We start from the raw sequence: 14,167 nt of genomic DNA, 5'->3' as shown, positions 1-14,167 counted from the left end.
TTTTATAAAGGGTAAAGGATATTTATTTGGGGTAAAAGCTTACAGTTACAAGGTCCAAAAGAGTCCAACTCAAGGTGCCATAAGAGGTATTTTCTCACTAAAGTCTGTTGCCATGTGTTAAAGCAAGATGGTTGCCAATCTCTGTGAGGGTTCAGCCTTCCTCTGTTAAAGTAATATGGCAGGCCTGGTCTCTCCCTTCTTTCTCTTAAGCCTTTGTGGGCCCAGCTTCTTTGATCTCAGCTGTAGGCTGGAGGACTCATTTCTTTCCGGCCTTCTCAGCTGCTCAGGGCTCTGGTCTCTTCAGCTGCAAACTATCAGACAAATGGCTCAGCTCACCAGACTCTAGCTGTTTGAGCCTTCTCATTTCTGTTATATGGCAGGACTGAAATGAACAAGCTCTTTCCTCTTCTGTGTCTATGGAGCTCTCTTTCTTCCTGTGCCTTCTTCTGTGTCTACTTGAGTGAATGTCCATTTATATCAGCCCACCAAGGGGTTGGAGGGTTAACCTGAGTTACATCCTACTTATGTGGTAGAATCAAAACCCTAATCTTAACATAATTTAATCAAAGACATATCAGCTGAATCTAATACAATCATACCCAGAGTAAAAGATTAGTTTACAAACAATCTCTCTTTCTGGAATTCATAAATAATCTCAAACTGCCACAGTTGGCATTCCAGTTTACCTACCACCTTGCAGAGTCCTGCAGAATTTGCCAGGGAGTTTCATTTGAATAACAAGTTTGGTTCCCAAATTTGTGGCTTCCTCAAACCAAAATGTATGATAAACTTCAATAATTTCCATCACTTCCTTGAGTGAATGCAGTACCACAGTCAAACTACTGACTGCAAAGAAGACATCAAAGGTTTGCCCCTAGAGAATTTTCCTAAAGGCTCTTATAAAAGATAGGACCGACAATGATAAAAAAATAAAATAAAATAAAAATCTGTTATTGCGCTACAGAGTACAAAAGTGAGACCAGCTATATAGTTATTCCAGTTAACATTTGTGTCAATATTTATGCTAACTAAACATAAAGCAAGGGCTTGCAGGAGTTCCACTAAAATATCAAGAGCATCATGCCTACCTGTTCACGGAGAATGGCAAATTTCCTTCAGTTCATTCCCCCTTCTTCATTATTTTGAAAAAGGACAAATTATACTGTTCAAGTTCTAAAAGCAGTTGTGGTGATCAATGGCAAAAGAAGAAACTTCCTTAATTGTTCCCAGAGCAACAGATACTCCCATCACAGGCAGTGATTTTGCTAAACACATATTTAAGGCACAGGAAGAGCAGAGTGTGTAGACAACTAGAGGATATTTCTCTAGAAGTCTAAAAGCAACAACTTTCATTTTAGAAGAAAATCCTCTAGACAGAATGTAAGCCTGTGCAGGACAGCACTGCATGTTTAGTTGCCGCTTCCCAGTTACTGTACTGTGAAATTTCACAGCCAAAATTTCTGCATCAGCTTTGCAAGGTAGGAAACCTACAGTTTACTGTGTCAGATGATGAGATTCATGGACAAACCTCACCAATATGGGCAGGTGCTCTTCCCCGCTATGTCCAGCACATCATCAGTGATAATGGAAAAGAAATGCGAGGCTCTCACTGCCCTGAGGGTTTCTTCCCGAATGCAGCTCTCGCACATCTCTAGCTACTGTTTCTCCTGTGTTTTTGAACAGAACAACATGTTAACTGCTGTTGTCTCAAAGCTCTTTCCCAGAACCCCTTTACCAGAATTTATTCAGCACTTTGAGCTGTGCATGAAAGTTATCAGGAATAAAGAGACATTCAGGGAGTGCATCAGCCTCATATCCATTTGGAGATATGTTTTGTTTTCCCATAAAAATCAAGATTTTAGGTATTTTTGTTTCCCTTCTCTTCAAGGATTAGAGGTAAAAGGTCTTCCTCCTATTCTTCACCCACGTTTTCTGCATTGGGATTCTGAGCATTGCTGTTGTTTGTTTCTTTATATTTTTATTCCTCTTCAGAAGTTTCATCAAATTTTCCGTTTCAGTGTCCTGATTTCATCTTCACTCAATTCTTTCATTAGTTTTCTGTTTCTACCTTGTGGATTGTTCAAATGACTAGCAAGATCAAGTATTGTTGGCATAGCATTATCTTGAAGAACTGTCCTTTTAGAACTAATTTTACAGACCACAGAGGGCTCAGAGTATTTGCACATAACCAATAATGTTTATTTAGCTGATGAGAAGATGTTTTATCTTCTAAGTCTGCTCTCCCTCAATTCTCCACCCACTTCTGGCATCTGGCTGGGTCCTCCGCTAATGTGGTGAAGGCCAGATCGGACTGTGCGCTCTTGGGCATGAATCTGGGAGCAGCGCAGAAGTTTGGCAGAGTGGTCCGCCCTGCCGGCAGGACCAGTCGTGCCCTCCCTGCCTCCTCAGGGCAGCCAGCCAGCTCGGCCAGGTGGTGCTGCAGGGCCGGCTTCGTCATACGTAGTATGTTTTGTAAGTATCTAATGTAATCAACTTGCTTATTATTTCTAATGGCTTTGCAGTTGATTATCTTCAGTTTCCACTTAAATCCTCATATGCTAGTCACAATTATTTTGTGCTCTTTTCACCAGTGTCTATAAATCTTTTTCACTTTACTTACTTTATTGCTTGTGATATAAATTCCACAACATTTATTAAGCAACAGTTTACACTATTATCTGATTCCTGACTTTAATCGAGGTGCCTCTACTTTTCACTCTGTAGGTATTAGTTACACACAGATATTTTTATCAGGATAAAAATAATTCTTCCAACTGCTAATATTCTAAGAATTTTCAACACTAGATTTTTATCACATGACCCCAAAACATCTATAAAGATAATTAATTTTTCCTTTGACCTGTTAATATGAAAAATATGGATTTACAAATTTCCTCTTATTGAACTATCTTTGATTTTCTTTAATTCAAAAAATCTGTATTGATTCTTTAATTTGAGCAACTAGAATTTAGAGGGTATATACTATTTCCACATCTTCCTACTTTTAATTTTCTAATATTTGATCACTGTTATTTTATTCTTATTTTAGTCACTGAATTAATATACTTAAACCTCTGTTTGTTTTTCATATCAACAGGCAACAGAATCTCTTGTTTCCATAATAAGTAAAATGAAAATTTAGCATCCCCTTACGTGTCTTCCAAATATCATACCTTTCTTTATATTCCTAAGCCTTTTATGTTTTTCAGGCTGATTTTTTTTCTAATGCTGTTCAATATGCTATTGGAAATAAAATTTGAGCAAAAACAAATATGTTCTCTCCATTTATAGAACTTATCATCTACAGCAGGGTTAGGAAACCATAAGCCATAGGCAGGCCATCTATTATCATAAATATAGTTTTTTTGGAGCACAGCCTTGCTCATATGCTTACATATATTCTACGGTTGCTTTCACATTGAAAGGGAAGAACTAAGGCATTGCAAGAGAGACTGTGCTTTAGTTTCCTGGGCTGTTGAAGAAAATATCATGAAATGGGTTGGCTTAAACAATGAGAATTTATTAGCTTACACTTTTCAGGCTAAAAGAAAGTCCAAATCAAGGCCTCAACAAGGCAATGCTTTCTCCCTGAAGACTGTAGCGCTCTGGGCTGGCTGCTGGCAATCCTTGGCTCCTCTCCCACATGGCAAGGTACATGGCAGCATCTCCTGGTCTCTTCTGGTTTCTGTCAAAGACTAGCCTCTTACATCCTTTGGCTTTCTCCCTCTCTGTCTCAATTTCACTCTGCTTATAAAGGACTCCAGTAATAAGGTTACTGAGCTGAAGTAACCTCAATACAAGGTCCTATTTACAATGGGTTCACTCCAACAAGAACGGATTAAATTTAAGAACATGATTTTCTGTGGTACATACAGCTTCATCTCCCCCAAAGACTGCATAGCCCATAAGCCCTTAATGTTCATTATCTAGCCCTTGAAGAAAAAGGTTGCCAATCACTAATTAGAAGAAAAATCTTCTAATATTTTTTCAATTTTTATAAGACATAAGTGTATACTTTCCCATTATAAACATTAAACCTGATCATCAGAGAAACTGCTAATTCCCTCCAATCGTAACCACTGTTAGTAACACAACTACCAATTCTATTCTTTGTAGCTATGAGTCCAAAGAAAATTTTTCATTTGTCAGCCTCCCTTCTCTCTTACAGCTAAATGTAACTAAATAATGAATTATGAACAGTAATGGTGGAAGTGAAATGTATTGTGTGACTCTTAGGAAATCTACTTAAAGATAGCAATATCCTTTATTTTGTTTTTGTTTTCATTTTCCTAGCATAAATAGCCCTGTTCCCCTGGGAAATAACACTAAACTGCTTTTTGCATCAAGATGCTTAATAGGACCTGAGTTAAAAGGATATAATCCATAACATTTCCTGTGACCTCTGACCTAAAGCACTATAGTAAAATTGAAGGGGACTGTGAAAATCATGCTATACTTCTCAGAAATTTAAATTATTAGACTGTGGGGGGCATTGTTAGTTGATTAACATAACAATCCACCTCAACTTCCTTCTCCTCACCTAATTTACTAGAAATATGGAGAGAACATGTTAATTTCCAAGTCTCATTTACCAGCAAGAAAGCCATTTGATACTCTGTAACGTAAGGCCTGAATTTAAGATGTAATATTAAAATGCTGCCGTGGTATTTTTAGAACCCCAAAGGCCTATCTGTGAATTCCCTGCTCTTGTCAGATATGCCCTCACTCGCTGTGAGCGGCTGCCGACCCGGCCAGGTCCCTGTTACAGGGATCAGCTGCACCCAGCTAGGTCTTCAACTTAAAGGGTTTCACCTTCCTGCCTGGCTGGGAAATCATTCAAATAGGTCAATCACATCTTCAGACAGGAATAAACAGTTTCCCCTCCCTCTGGCCACTACAAGGCCTGCCTCCCACAGCCCCTGAGGCTTCACTCTGCTTCCCAATGCAGCCCCCATGTGGCCCTGTGTATGGCTCCCTCTCAGGGTGGTGAGTGTTTGTGACAATAAACTCCTACCAATCTCTGTCCAGTGGAGCACACTCTACCTAGGTTGAGGATCGCTCCTTCATCATTGGGTAAGTAGGAAATGGTCAGAACATATACATGAGAAGCAAGTGGATGTTTGCTGGCAGGTTTTGGAAAGTTTTTTGCTTCTCTGGACAAAAGAACAAAAGTGGTTGGCATCGCCCTTGAATGTGGAGTGAATCCCATGGCTAGAGCAGATACTTGTGACCATGATGGAAAGGCCCAGACAAGAGCAAAGTTAAAGTTAACAGAAACTTGGGTTCCCAATTGTTTTCTCCTACACTTGTATTAAGTTCTGCCAGGTTCTTAACTCCTGGGTAGAGTTGTGTTCCTCTGGCTGTTGCAGCCTGTGCTGTTTCTTCCTGAAAATGGACATTGTAATTGCCTGTTCTTCAAGAGCCCAGCAGTTTAGTTACTTTTGTAAGAGTTAGAGTATATAAAAAAGTCACACTGCTGTGTCCACACTCACTGTATTTAGAGAACAAGCCAATATTAAGTCCTTGGGGCAGCTATTTTAGCCTACAGTATGATCTCAGAACCTAGTAAACAGTGTTTAATAGTCTGTGACAGAAACGTGCAGCAATACAAGGGAAGCAGTAGATGAGGGAAATATTCTTGCCTTCCTTCTCTCAAAGCAGCTAGTGCAAGAGTAAGATTGTTAAGCTTTCTTTGTCTAATAAAGAGGAAGAAGACTACTACATCCCTACCACCACCCCCTTAGGAAACCACCCCCTTAGGAAGCCATAATAGGCCTCAAAGAAGGCATGCCTTTTGATTTTACAATGTTAAGTGTTGGGCCTTTTGACTGTAAGAAATGTAAATACTTATCTCTAGAAAAGTCTCCTGGATACACAAGAGACAATTCACAAGGGAGATAAGAGATGTTTTCATTGTTCTTTCTTCTACTGTTCTGTATACATTTGCATGGGGGTCTGTCCAAAATTTGTAGAAATTTTGTACTACATTTACATGCATATAAATCTGTAGTGCTTACAGCAGTTCTCTTTCTCTTCTATATTGATACAAAGAGGTGTTTTGTTGGCAAGATTATTTTATTTTCCAACACTCTGCCAGATATTTGGAAATCATGGTCTGTGAACTTAAACTTCATTGGGAGAAATTTCCCAGGAAGAAATTGACGTTTTGTACTATGCACTTAAAAATATTTGAGAAAAAAAATCCACTCAGAAAGGCATTTGAATTGCTTCTTATTATCCTGCAAAAGATTGAATAATGTAAGGATAACAGCACTAGTCCCTAGGTCTTATTTAAACTGCTTTCTTCCCAACTGTTATATTTAAAACCTCTGAATTTCCATTTCCCTGTTGAACCTCCTGCGCTGAATTTAAAGGTAGCTTTATCTAGTGACAAAACCTGCATTTTACCCCTGTGCCAGGGATTCTACTGCTTGATGCTAGGAAATGTCTCAGATCTGGGGAAACTGACTCCTTTAGCATTCCTCCCTCATTCACCAGACCAAAGTCAACTTGAGACCAGTTGATGGGGTGCAAGAATCTGAGGTCATCCCCATCAGGTTCCCTGTTTGCTCCTGACATAGAATGGAGCTTGGGAGGCAATCTAATATTGCCTTTCCAGGCCTCAGTCAATTTAAAGGTGGAGCCTTACTACTGCCTTAGTGTGCATATGGAACACAATGGCCTTGATGTTTAACATCAGTAAATGTACTTCTACAAACTAAGGCCTGTGTTCAGAAAGACTTTTGTCAGGAGGAGCTGTGCTTTTGCCTTAGCCCTGCCTGAGCCTTGTGACCATCCTGCCTGCTGAAGGTCCTGGTAATCGTGAAGTCCGTGCAGCTTTGCTGCATCTTTCATGAAGGCTCGATGCCTCCCTTGCTGCCTCACTCCAACAATAACCTGCCTTGGCCAGTCACCACAAGCTTTAATCATCCTTCCTAAGAGGCAAAATTTCAATGAGCAGATGACTTAAAGTCTGCATGTTGGGGACATTTGTAACCATAAACAAAGGGAAGAAGAAAGGACAAATATATGTCCTGTTTCCTAGCCTAAACTCACCACCCACTTAAGTCATCAGTGGGTGGTGCAGAGGCAAAGAGGCCAAGAGTTCTATACTAATGCAGATCCATCCATGTGAAAAGACATATCAAGAGGACAAAAGCAGAGTTCTACCTTCCTTTAGTAAGTATTTCTTTACTTATTTTTCTTTCAAGGCACTTTTAAAATTAATTAAAACTCAAGAAATTGTGCTGTAAAAATATAAAATACCTCTCACTCAGCATTTAAATAATGTGGCTTTTCTTCCATGCATAGACCACTACTTCTACCTTCCTTTGGTAAAATCATGAGTCCTGAAACACATAAAAGCCTTTAGACTTTAAAAAGACTTTCATGGAAGGATCTTCCTGACTTACTGAAGTCTGTAGCATTCCGATGGTGGCTTGCTCAATCTCTGTCTCCATAGTATGACCATCTCTCTCCCCATCTGCCTCTTAACTTTTTGTTTCCAAATTTCCTCTGATAATAAGGATTTTCGTTACATCAGATTCATTTTGGCCTCACCTTAATAAGATCTTCAGAGTTTCTATTTACATGGGTTCACAGCCACATGAGTGGGTTTTAGAACTTGAACGTGTTTTATGGGTGACATAATTCAATACATAGCAAGCCTTTAAGGGGAGGTTGTATGCTGGCTCAGGTGAGGATGATCAAAGGTTAGAAGTGTAGCAGAAAGAGAAAAGCATAGCTAAAATTTGGTCAAATCAGATATTTTGTCAAGACTGATCCATGGGTATAAACAATTCAGCTAATCATTCGTGAGGCAAAGAATGGAAATTTAGACTGCTGTCTACTCTTGTCATAGGGTAAACAAAGGGGGCATCCTTTTGAACAAATGGATCTGGAACCTGGTAAGAAGTCCATGTGGACATCAATAACCCCAAGATGGCTGCTGGAAGACCCTCCCCAAGATTCTGCCATTCAGAACAAAGACTTCCTCTGGAAGCCAGGAGAAACCCTGTGTATTCCTCAAGGACTTTATCATTGGGCCCTCATGGGGGATTGATGGGTGGGGTAATCAATCAAAACAGCAAAGAGCTGGAACTCCTCCCCTGTCAACAGCAAAGGGGTGGAATAATTAACAGTTCGAAAAGCAGGCACAAGGTCTGAATTCCTTCTCTCATGGCCTGAGCACTCTCTTCTGCCTTCTGCACCCTGCTCTTGTCATTTATCCTCTGCCATGTGGCAACACAGTAAAAGCTGAGCAATTATAATCTATAATGGGAAATTGTAGTCTGTAAACCAGCCCTTTTATCATGTTTCAGCCCCTTCCTCTTCACCTGGGACCCATGGTGTCTTATATTCTCCCATTTCTCTTCCCTTCCTACCTGAACATATTACTGGCCTAACTCACCCGGCATGCTCTTGAATTCATTTCTGCAGCATAGTCAAGAACCTAGACAAAATCCAGAAATACTTTAATCTTATCTATTATGAGTAATATGAGGAAGAGTGGTTCTTTGCAGTAAGCATTTCCTCCAAACATAAAAAGTAAGGGGATTTTGTTAACCATTGCAATTTTCCAGAAACAGAAACTTAAATAAAATTTAGCATTGTCACACCATTAGAAATTCTCATATGAATTCTTAACTAAACTTACTCTGGAGTTAATGGGTATCTTTACCTTTCATCTGAAAATTACAAGATAAAATTACAAATATTTTATCTCTTCTTACCTAATTATTATTCTAGTATAAAATCTACTACATTTTGTACTCATATAAAAATCATGTGATTGGATCAGACTCCAAAACCAGTCAATATCCTCAAATTTTTGAGGGATTTCCTTTCAATATGTATGATTTTACTAGACATTTTAGTTCTTTTTTTAAAAAGGAAAACTGAAAAAATGCACTTTTCTTTGTTCCTTAAATGTATTTTCACTGCACATAAAATTCTTTGTTGATGGAATGTTTATGAGTACACTGCAATATCGAATATATTACTCCATTTTCTGGTTTCCATTTGTTTCATTTTGAAGTAGGCTATGAATTATCCTTCTTCTGAAAGTAATCTGTCTCCCACCCCCAACCCCATGGCTGCTTTTAAGATATTTTCTCTAATGTCATAAGTAAGTTCTAGGAAATGTTAACTATAGAGTTCCTAACTCAGAGAAAAAGAACTAAAAGCTGGTAAATCCTCTGTTGTATACCTCCTACTCTTCATTTAACTTAGAGAAAATTAATTAAATATATTAGAAATAACTCATTATTTTAAAACATTAAATTAAATGCATAGTCAATTTTAGTTAAACTGGCCATACTAATTTAAAATTCACAAAAATCAAACTCTCCTGGTTTATATTACTGGCATTGTTGATTTCAGTTTGTTATCCATATTTATCTAAAGTTTGTAACATCACACTATTCAAAATTTGCCAGAATAAATAACCTTCCCCTGCCTCTAAAAAAGAAGATATTTGGAATCTTCATTCAACTCTATCGTTATATGCAAAACTCTTTATGTACAAAATAAAGTGTTTTGTAAACTGCCAAAACACAATGCATCTCATGTTACAGACAAGAGATCTATATTATTGTAGGAATTCAAATTATCTTTTATTTTTCTTTTCATGCAATTATATAATAAAATATAATTTCTAATAATTCATTTGTTGCTTCATTTACTAATGATCTCCAAGGAAAAAATTATTTTCCCAAATATGCTTGATTTTTTTCCTCTTGCCGAGTCTTCATACTAGTGCTTTGTTTGGTCTTTGGTGATAACATGAAACATTCTGGGAAAAGTTGCTTACTGGAACAGTAATAAACACAGCTAAAATACATACTAATTTGAAAATTTTTAAGAAATTTTATAAGACAAGTCTTGGAAAGTTTTGAAAAATTTTGTTTCATTTTTGGATGGAACAATTCAGCATAGATGAATTTAATGGTCAAGACTGAGATCTTTAAGAAAATATATTATGAATGAGATTTTTAATAAAGTCACATTTAAATGTTATCACAATTAAGCAGGCTACCTAACTGGCGATAATATAATATATTTAAGCAAATCATATTTCCTAAAATATACAAGTTGTTAAATTGTAACCTACATTTTCTAATTGTCTTTGTATGTGTGACTAAATGCTTTTATTTTTTAAATTACCATTTATTTAAAAGTAACAATGTTAAAAAATATTCTACAGGAAATTCTGGAAAAATAGTCTCCTTTTTATTATTATAATTTTATTGTTTCATATTCATTTTATCGGCATACTCAAGTTGTGTTAGTCTTTTATGAACTAATTCTTTGCTTCATTTATTCATGAAACACTTATTATGCCTCCATCATAATTGTTTATATTCTATTACTTAAAGTAAGCATTTTTCAATTTGATGGAGTGCATATGTGATATTTTCAGTTGATTTGTATTAGAAAAAAATTATCTGAATTAGATCTTATTTGCTTAAAGTGAGATAATAAAGGAATTATCTTTTACATAAAGATTTTCTACATAATAAAATTACACTTATAATTAAAAACCTTAGAAAATTAATTTTTAAAAAGTTGGGTGTATTGACTGACTTTGCTTTGTAAAAATGTCACTTGCAAACAATTTATATAAGAATGTTTGCTTAACATGGACCAAAATGAAGCAGATATTATATTAGAACAATAATTAGGATAACCAAATAATTTATTTTCCAAGCTTGAGATACTTTGACAGTGAAAGGCAATGCTATTAATAATTCTTCCAAGGAAGCACCATAAATCAGGTCTGTACCATGCAAACCAGAATATATGATCACCTACCAATAATATGAATTCTTGGTATCTGTTTCATCATTTTCTAATGAATATAGAATATGAGTTAATTCCGTCTTTACCTGCCTGTGACAAAATCTGTGTCACTTATGACACAGTGGACAAGAAATGTGTTCTAGGTAATTTGCAGAGTAGGTGGCTTAAAGAAAGACTGTTATGAAGCCAGGTAGATTAGAGACACTTTCTGTAGGCAGATATCAATGAAGCAGTATTGATTATGAAGTTTGTACATGATGCAGGTGTTTCATTGCTCAGATTTAGACCATTGTAAAATGTATAAGCAAGAGAGGCTGCAGCTCAACCAAGTGTTTGAAGCTTTTAAAAACTCATTGGATGCAAATATCAGTCTTTCAATTAATATTGGTCAGTGCACAATGAATTTGCTTAAGCAAAAGTTCTATATATGTATTTTTAAAACTTTCCTGAGGTATTATTAACTTAAAAGTACACATATTGAATCATTCTTTAATATTTGAAAATTTGGGGAGTAATTAATCTTATAAATAATGAATCTACCAATTCATGGACAGAATATAGCTATCCATTGATGTAGATATCCTTTAATAACCTTAGAAATATGTAGTTTTCAGGAAAGGGATCTTTCATACTTTTCATTAAAATTATTCATATGCATTATATATATTTTTTGATGCTAATATGAGTAGTAATTTTTAAAAATTTCATCTTTCTATTTGCTGGTAATATACAGAAAGGCAATGGGTTTCACATATTGAACATGAATTCAGAAGTCTGCTTAAAATGTCTTAGAAATTTTAATGGTTTTCTATTCTTAGTTTTTTTTCTCTATCTAAATATGTCATCACCAAATAATGACAATTTTACATTTTTCCACTTTATATCATCTTTTTCTTCTTCTTGCTTTATTTCACTGACTAGGACCTTCTGTACAATATTGAATAAAGTTGTGGAAGTATACGTTTTTTGTTGTTTCCAGTATCAGATGGGAAATGTTTAAATATTCACCAGTAAGAGAGTCGCGCGCGGGGCGTGGGGCGGTGCTGCCGAGCCGAGGCCGCTGTGAGCTCGACGCGGGACTCTCGAGGGAAGCGCGGCGCGGCGGGAGCCGGCAGCCAGAGACGCCCCGGAGCAGCAGCGGCAGCCGGCCGCGGAGCCCAGCCGAGGCGGCCACGGCGGTGTCGATGCCACTGAACGGGCTGAAGGAGGAGGACAAAGAGCCCACCATCGAGCTCTTCGTCAAGGCTGGCAGTGATGGTGAAAGCATGGGAAACTGCCCTTCTCCCAGAGGCTCTTCATGATTCTTTGGCTAAAAGGAGTTGTATTTAGTGTCACGACTGTTGACCTGAAAAGGAAGCCTGCAGACCTGCAGAACTTGGCTCCCGGGACCCACCCACCATTATAACTTTCAACAATTAAGTCAAAACGGATGTAAATAAGATTGAAGAATTTCTTGAAGAAGTCTTGTGCCCTCCCAAGTACTTAAAGCTTTCACCAAAACATCCGGAAACAAATACTACTGGAATGGACATCTTTGCCAAATTCTCTGCATTTATAAAGAATTCAAAGCCAGAGGCTAATGAAGCACTGGAGAGGGGTCTCTTGAAAACACTTAAGAAACTGGACGAATATCTGAATTCTCCCCTCCCTGATGAAATTGATGAGAATAGTATGGAGGACATTAAATTTTCTACACGTAAATTTCTGGATGGCAATGAAATGACATTAGCTGATTGCAACCTGCTGCCCAAACTGCACATTGTCAAGGTGGTGGCCAAAAAGTATCGCAATTTTGATATCCCAAAAGAAATGACCGGCATCTGGAGATACTTAACTAATGCTTATAGCAGGGATGAGTTCACCAATACAAGTCCCAGTGATAAGGAGGTTGAAATAGCATATAGTGATGTAGCCAAAAGACTCACCAAGTAAAATGGCCCTTACGAGAGAGATGTCTTCATATCTTCCCCTAACAGAATATGCTTTTCCTAACAGACTGCTCCTCTTCCTATAAAGTAGAAATTTTATTTTGCATGAACATGCAGTTATTCAAGATTAGGATAAAGGATAGACAAGGTATAGTAGCTATCTTAAAATATACACTCCTAAGCAGTATTATTTTTAATTTCTCTTCCCCTGCTTATCTCCCCTACCCAAATTCCTCTCACCTCTAATTTGGAGCCATTCCATCACAAACTTTTCAGATTAGAGGTAGCTTGTTATCTCTCTAGACCCCTCACCACACACTGTGCATAGATGGCAGAACTTTTGAGGTGTAATGTTTAACTGCTAAAATGGTAACCATGACTTCATCAGTCTGCCCCAAACTGGTGCATAACGCATGGTACAAGGAATATTTATGTATTTTTGGAATTTTATAATATTTAGTAAAAGTATATGAAAGGATTGCTACTGTATCAGAAATATTCTGTTTCAATTTAGTCTATCCTGGATATGTACTAAAGGATATTACCACCAGAGAAGAGAGCCTTTTATGAAGAGTCACTACAGATTTTGCTCTTATGCTTTGTAGATAGATTTTTATTTTTGTCTAAAGGCATTTAACCTTTATACCAGTTATAATATCTGATACTATATAGAAGCTGAAAATTTAGACAGAGGGGATGGTATTCTCAAGATCTTACTCAAGCATTTTATCTTGATGAGAGAAACCAGTGGACACCTGATAATCTATCTAAATCAGTTATTTGTTACATGTAATTTGCCCAGTGCCATTTATTTGGAACATTATTGCTTTCTTCCATTTTGTTGTTATTTTAAAATGCTCTTTTTTTTGGGTAAACATAGACCTTTGTTGTTTGTAGATCTTTTGAGCAACCCTACATGAACTAATATTTAGTTGAGTTAGCAGTAGGAGTACAGTGATTAGTAATGTCAAAATTAACACTTGCCGAAATTAGCCTAAAGGAATGTGGGGTGGATTTGTCAAAATATTAAGTAAAATTTTGTTTCTAAAGCACATTTAATTAGACAATTTTTGTAAAGAATGAATTATCCATCCTATATTAAAAGTGAAGCTAAAACACACACACAAAATATTCACCAGTAAGTTCTTCAGAAATAATTACACTTTTGTAAATATGGATGGATTCTTTTTTCTAATACATTGCTTTCTATTTTGTGTCTAAGTTTATCATATTTGGATGGTAGTTTTCTTATAATATCCTTTTCATATCAAATTATGCTGGATTCATAAAACAATCTAGAATATGCTCCATCTTTTTGTATTATTTTAAAGAGTTTGTGTAAAGTTGGCATTGTTACCTCTGTATATATTCAGAAGAATTTACTAGAGAAGACATCTGAGTCTGAAGTTGTCTTGTGATGAGATTTATTTAAAATTATG

The 14,167-nt window shown here is 36.8% G+C and overlaps 2 pseudogenes; one reads left to right on the top strand and one right to left on the bottom strand.

The window, feature by feature from the left end:
• Nucleotides 1-682: 682 nt before the first annotated feature.
• On the bottom strand, nt 683-2,458 carry LOC139436712 (52 kDa repressor of the inhibitor of the protein kinase pseudogene; annotated as a pseudogene).
• Nucleotides 2,459-11,935: 9,477 nt separating this feature from the next.
• LOC101417037 (chloride intracellular channel protein 4 pseudogene) lies at nt 11,936-13,206 on the top strand (annotated as a pseudogene).
• The last annotated feature ends 961 nt before the right edge of the window (nt 13,207-14,167 follow it).

This window comes from Dasypus novemcinctus, chromosome 17 (genome assembly GCF_030445035.2).
Source record: "Dasypus novemcinctus isolate mDasNov1 chromosome 17, mDasNov1.1.hap2, whole genome shotgun sequence".
Classification (NCBI taxonomy): domain Eukaryota; kingdom Metazoa; phylum Chordata; class Mammalia; order Cingulata; family Dasypodidae; genus Dasypus; species Dasypus novemcinctus.
Note: the sequence above shows the minus strand (reverse complement) of the source record. Positions and strands in the feature narration are given on the sequence as shown.